Here is a 6,365-nt window from a genome sequence, read left to right as displayed (position 1 = left end):
TTTTTTTCCTGTTTTCAACAGTCCCTTCCTTTGCGAGAATGAAATCCCCTCACCTTATTTAGAAAATTGTGGATCATCAATTGTTTTGGTTATTTATTGTTATATCTAAAGCTACACCAAAACTTTGCAGCTTAAAGCAACAGCTTTATTTTGTTTATCACTTTATGGGTCAGAAGTTCAAGAAGGACTTCCCTTGATATCTTATCTCTGCTCTAAGTGGTATCAGCTAGGAAAGGTGACTGAGGCTGGAATATGGCTCACTGACATGGCTGGCAACTGTTTGTACAGTAAGTCCCCTTCATATAGACAAGTTCAATTCTGAGAGCAGGTTCATAAGTCCGATTTGTTTGTAAGTCCTACAAAGTTAGCCTAGGTATCCAACTAACACAATCAACTATCCAGTACTGTACTTTAATAGGTTTATAATAGTTTTCACACAAATAATACAGAAAAAATTAAAAATAAACATTTTTAATCTACAATAGTGGAGGTGATGGAATTCCAGTTGAACTATTTCAAATCCTGAAAGATGATGCTGTGAAAGTGCTGCACTCAATATGCCAACAAATGTGGAAAACTCACCAGTGGCCACAGGACTGGAAAAGGTCAGTTTTCATTCCAATCCCTAAGAAAGACAATGCCAAAGAATGCACAAACTACCCCACAATTGCAGTCATCTCACATGCTAGCAAAGTAATGCTCAAAATTCTCCAAGCCAGGCTTCAACAATACATGGACTGTGAAATTTCAGATGTTCAAGCTGGTTTTAGAAAAGGCAGAGGAACCAGAGATCAAACTGCCAACATCAGCTGGATCATGGAAAAAGCAAGAGAGTTCCAGAAAAACATCTATTTCTGCTTTATTGACTATGCCAAAGCCTTTGACTGTGTGGATCACAATAAACTGTGGAAAATTCTGAAAGAGATGAGAATACCAGACCACCTGACCTGCCTCTTGAGAAATCTGTATGCAGGTCAGGAAGCAACAGTTAGAACTGGATATGGAACAACAGACTGGTTCCAAATAGGAAAAGGAGTACGTCAAGGCTGTATATTGTCACCCTGCTTATTTAACTTCTATGCAGAGTACATCATGAGAAACACTAGGCTAAATGAAGCACAAGCTAGAATCAAGATTGCTGGGAGAAATATCAATAACCTCAGATATGCAGATGACACCACCCTTATGGCAGAAAATGAAGAAGAAAGACCCTCTTGATGAAAGTGAAAGAGGAGAGTGAAAAAGTTGGCTTAAAGCTCAACATTCAGAAAACGAAGATCATGGCATCTGGTCCCATCACTTCATGGCAAATAGATGGGGAAACAGTGGCTGACTTCATTTTGGGGAGCTCGAAAATCACTGGAGATGGTGACTGCAGCCATGAAATTAAAAGACGTTTGGTCCTTGGAAGAAAAGCTATGACCTACCTAGATAGCATATTGAAAAGCAGAGACATTACTTTGCCAACAAAGGTCTGTCTAGTCAAGGCTATGGCTTTTCTAGTAGTCATGTATGGATGTGAGAGTTGGACTGTGAAGAAAGCTGAGTGCCAAAGAATTGATGCTCTTGAACTGTGGTGTTGGAGAAGACTCTTGAGAGTCCCTTGGACTGCAAGGAGATCCAACCAGTCCATCCTAAAAGACATCAGTCCTGAGTGTTCATTGGAAGAACTGATGTTGAAGATGAAACTCCAATACTTTGGCCACCTGATGCGAAGAGCTGACTTATTTGAAAAGACCCCAATGCTAGGAAAGATTGGAGGTGGGAGGAGAAGGGGATGACAGAGGATGAGATGGTTGGATGGCATCACTGACTCAATGGACATGAGTTTGGGTAAACTCTGGGAGGGTGATGGACAGGGAGGCCTGGCGTGCTGCGGTCCATGGGGTTGCGAAGAGTCAGACATGACTGAGCGACTGAACTGAACTGAATCTACAATACCTTGAAAAGTACAGTAGTACAGTATAACAGCTGGCATACAGAGGCTGGCATTGAGTCAATAGGCAAGAAGAGTTACTGACTGGAGGAGGGAGAGGCGGTGGGCGATAGTAAAGCTGAAGGATGGTCAGCAATGGGAGACAGAGGGCAAACCGCACTTTCACTCACGGGTGACGTTGATGGCACAGGTTCTGGTTCCTTGCTGAAACCAAATGCACGTTTGCATCTTTGAAAGTTTGCAACTTGACGTTGGCATGTAGAGGACTTACTATGTTGTCTGTCAGCCCCAAGCTCATTTGGGAAACTCAAGGACCTCTACGCTGAAATGTGTGGACCTTCTCATAATGGAAGCTGGTTTCAACACCTAAGAAATGTACATTTTATTTCTTTTTAGTCCTGGGCTTGGAAACTGGCATTATTATAACTTCTTCCATGTTGTTGATCAAAGTGGTCAAAGTGGCCAAAGACCCACTCAGATCCAAAGAGAGGAGGCACAGACTCTCCACTGCTTCTTACAAAGTGTAACAAGCCATTACCAACCAGCAGGTCCCAGCAAGTGTGGAAGGGGGACTGGGGAGCCTGGGAATATCTGCATGTTCAGCTTGGACCCCCAACATTCACTGTTCAGGATCTGGAGTGAGAGATGAGAGAGGAGGCATTTCAGGGTTGAACATGAATGAACCCCAAGGGTTCTGGGGCTCATTCTCCCTGAGCTCTGTTGGGGTGAGCTTCCTTAGGCCTTGGAGGTTCTGGGGCCTGCTTATGCTCAGGGCATGTCTGAGATGCCATCAGACTCCCCACAGCTGAGCAAAACTGGGGAGCAGATTCTCAAGGAAGGAAATGTGCTGTGTGCCAGGCAGCAGGAAGGGCTAGCATTCTTGATCACCTATGATGACCAGTCACGTAAAAGAATCTGTATTTATTGCTCATCTAGTATACGTCACATGGTGGGATTTGGTGGGGCAGCATGTGTAGACTAGTATTGCTAATGTATTAAAATGTATGCCCTAATGTATTAAACGTAGTAAAATTGGGACCATGAGATTATAGTTCTGAACAGAGAACTTATGGGTGCACTTCTTTGTTCACAAAAAACAGAAACCAACTCTAGCCAGTTTAAGCAAAAAGGAGAGTTTATTGTCTAGCCCTGGGGGTGTGTCATGGAATCTCAGGGCTGAAATACAGCCAGGTCTCGAGAAGGACTTGAACTAAGACCTGGGACGTAGCTAAAATCACCCCCTCTCTTATTCTCGGCTCTCTGCAGACCAGCCTCGTATTGCCAGTTCAGCTGGCAGAAGGGAACCCTTAGCATCCTGTGAGTACATGGCATAAAGCTGACATGGAGTCTCTACTCTGACTTCAAATTGCCAAAGGAGACTGTTTGGCTTCCCAGGTGGCACTAGTGGTAAAGAGCCCACCTGCCAGTGCAGGAGACGCAAGAGACTAGTGTTTGATCCCTGGGCCGGGAAGATCCCCTGGAGGAGGACTGGCAACCCACTCCAGTATTCTTGCCTGGAGAATCCCATGGACAGAGGAGCCTGGCAGGATACAGTCCATGGGGTTGCAAATGTCCATAGGGTCGCAAAGAATTGGACCCAACTGAAGCGACTTAGCGCACACACACAGCTTGAGTCTGGAGTTCACTTCTATCCAATCAACTGTACCCGTAGTGCTGGGTCACAGAATGGAATCCTGGTTACTGGGGTTCATTCCCAGAGTGAAGTTGGTCATTGTGAGCAGGGTAGATACTCCAAAAAATGTCTATCTGGGGCAACTGTCAGTCATGGCATCTGGAGTAAGGGCAGAGGGGATGGAGCCATCAAAGACCTACTGTTGGACCTGTGCTTTGAGCCCCTCGTCCTCCCACCGCCTTTCAGGGTAACAGGGACAGGACTGCTTTTGCTCACTGCTGGCTCCAGCACCTACACAATCCCTGATCCAGAGAAGGGAAACAGTAAATGTTTGCTGGATGAATTATATTCTTCATTCTCACCCACAGCTGTTTAGACTAAGTACTATTGTCCGCTTTTTGCAGTCTTGTAAATGAAGAGATTGGGACACACGGAGGTTAAGCCATTTTTCTAAGGTTGCACAACTAGAGCTGGGACTGGGACCTTCAAGGTCAATCTAATTTTGAAACCAGAATTTTCTCTACTGTCCATGTGTTTTCTAAACACCTATATTTGCCAGGCCTGTTCTAGGGGCTAGGATCTCTCTACACAAATCTCTCTCTTCATGAAACTTATCTTCTAGTGGGGTAGACAGACAATATTCCAGACAGATAAGAAGAATATATGGCATATTAGACAGCAAAAAGCTAAGGAGAAACATGAGAGAATAAAGGAAATCAGAGAACTAAGGGCAGGGAGATAGGAAGTATGTGAAAGGCTGTGATTTCTTTTTTTTTTACTTTTTACTTTTTTATTGGAATATAGCCAATTAACAATATTGTGATCGTTTCAAGTGGACAGCAAAGGGACTCAACCAAACATGTACATGTGTCCATTCTCCCCCAAACTCCCCTCCCATCCTGGCTGCCACCTGACATTGAACAGAGGTCCCTGTGCTATATAGTAGGTCCTTGTTGATCATCCACTTTAAATATAACTGTTCATAAGGTGCATAACTCCCTCACTATCCCTTCCCTCCATCTTTTTCCCCTGGCAACCATAAGTTCCTCCTCTAAGTCTGTGAGTCTGTATCTGTTTTGTAAATAAGTTATTTGTATCACTTTTTAGATTCCCCATTTAAGGGGTGTCATACAATATTTCTCCTTCTCTGTCTTACTTCCCTCAGTACAACAGTCCCCAGGTGGGAAGGCTGTGCTGTTAGACAGGATAGCAGGGGGGGAAAGCTCCCTGAGAAGGAGCATTTGAGCACCTTCCTGAAGAAAGGTGAGGGAGGGAGCCCAAAGGAGGAAAGTGTTCCAGGCAGAGGGAACAGTCAGTGCAAAGGCTCTGAGCAAGCACAGGCAGAAGAGAGACAGCAGGGGATGAAGTCAGAGAAGGTGTTAGAGATGGTGAAGTCAGAGAAGGTGTTAGAGATGGTCCCAAGGTCCAGCCTGCCTCTCCCCTTTTTCCTTGAAGGGAAGTCATCACTCTGGCTATTTCTCTGGGTAAGATAGGCCATTGGAGGGGTGACATTGGAGGCACACCAGTGACATTATCTGCTCGAACCATAACAGTATCACTGCAGCTTACTGGGTGAAGAATAGTCTGAGGTGGGAGCTTGGCCCAAGCAGGGAGGCTGGGCTGCAGGGCCTCTGCCTTCTCCTGGGTCCTCCCACTGGCTAAGGGATCAGTTAGGATCTACACCTGCACTCTCTGCCCACTGTCACCTCCTTCCCCTGCCTTCAGTTACCACCCATCTGAGCTGTCCCAGCGGCCTCTGCTTTGGGGACAGAGTTCAACAGCCCTGCGAGGAGCCTGCCTATCCACCTTAACTCCAAGTTATTCGATAGACCCATAATGAGAACAGAGTGTCACTTGACCAATGTTTAAACTGAAGAAGCTTTTAGGCTTTGCTCCCTCCGCCCAGAAAAATTCCCTTCAAATCCCCAGAGGAAGCGGGGCAGGGGCGGGGGGAGGGTGTTGGGCAGGGGGCGAATCTCATGACTTACCCTGTCTAGCTCTATTCAGGACAGCTAGATCATGGATCTGGCTGGAACTGGCCCCTCCCTGGAACCAGGAAGAAAAGGAATGTCAGAGGAACAAGAGGAATACACAGCCACTGAGCCCTGCCAGGCCCTTGCTGCATGCCCGCCCCAGGGCAGGAAACTCTGTAATGTTTTGCGAAGTAGTAAAACCACATATTTGTCCCAAGGTCCAGCCTGCCCCTTCCCCTTTTTCCTTGAAGGGAAGTCATCCAGTAAAATATCTGCAAGCCATACCTGGAAAGCTTTAGACAGATGGCTAGTCTGAGCTGAGGTGCACTATAAGTATAAAATACACAGACAAAAGATTAAAATAGCTCAATCACTTGTGTAGTAAAATGAAAATATCTGGGGCTTTAATAAAAATTTTAATGTGTTCATTTCACCTGTTTCTTTTTAATTTTTTCACGTGGTTACTAGATAATTTTAAATTACATATGTGGCTTGTGTTATATTTCTACTGGACGATGCTGCTGTATAGTTATGACCAGGCCCCAATGATCTCTACAGACAAAGCAATGGACGGGTCCAGCATAATGACTTTGTGAGCTGATGATGGAAAGAAAATGTTGATTTTGTCTTTCTTGTGTGTTTTATACACACCAGAAGGAAGAGAGAGCGGGAGGTATTACAGGGGGTTCAATCCAGTCTAAAGCCACTTCCAACCAGCCCCCCTCACCCATTATGTGGTGTGTGGTGCCAGATTCGCCCATCAGAAGCAGAGCCCTGCCAAAGTTCTTGTTATACTTCAGAACCCTCTGTGAGTACCTCGAGT

This window comes from Bison bison, unplaced genomic scaffold (assembly GCF_000754665.1).
Source record: "Bison bison bison isolate TAMUID 2011002044 unplaced genomic scaffold, Bison_UMD1.0 scf7180017864484, whole genome shotgun sequence".
In the NCBI taxonomy this organism is placed as follows: Eukaryota; Metazoa; Chordata; class Mammalia; order Artiodactyla; family Bovidae; genus Bison; species Bison bison.
The sequence above is the reverse complement of the archived record's forward strand: the minus strand, read 5'-3'. Positions refer to the sequence as shown.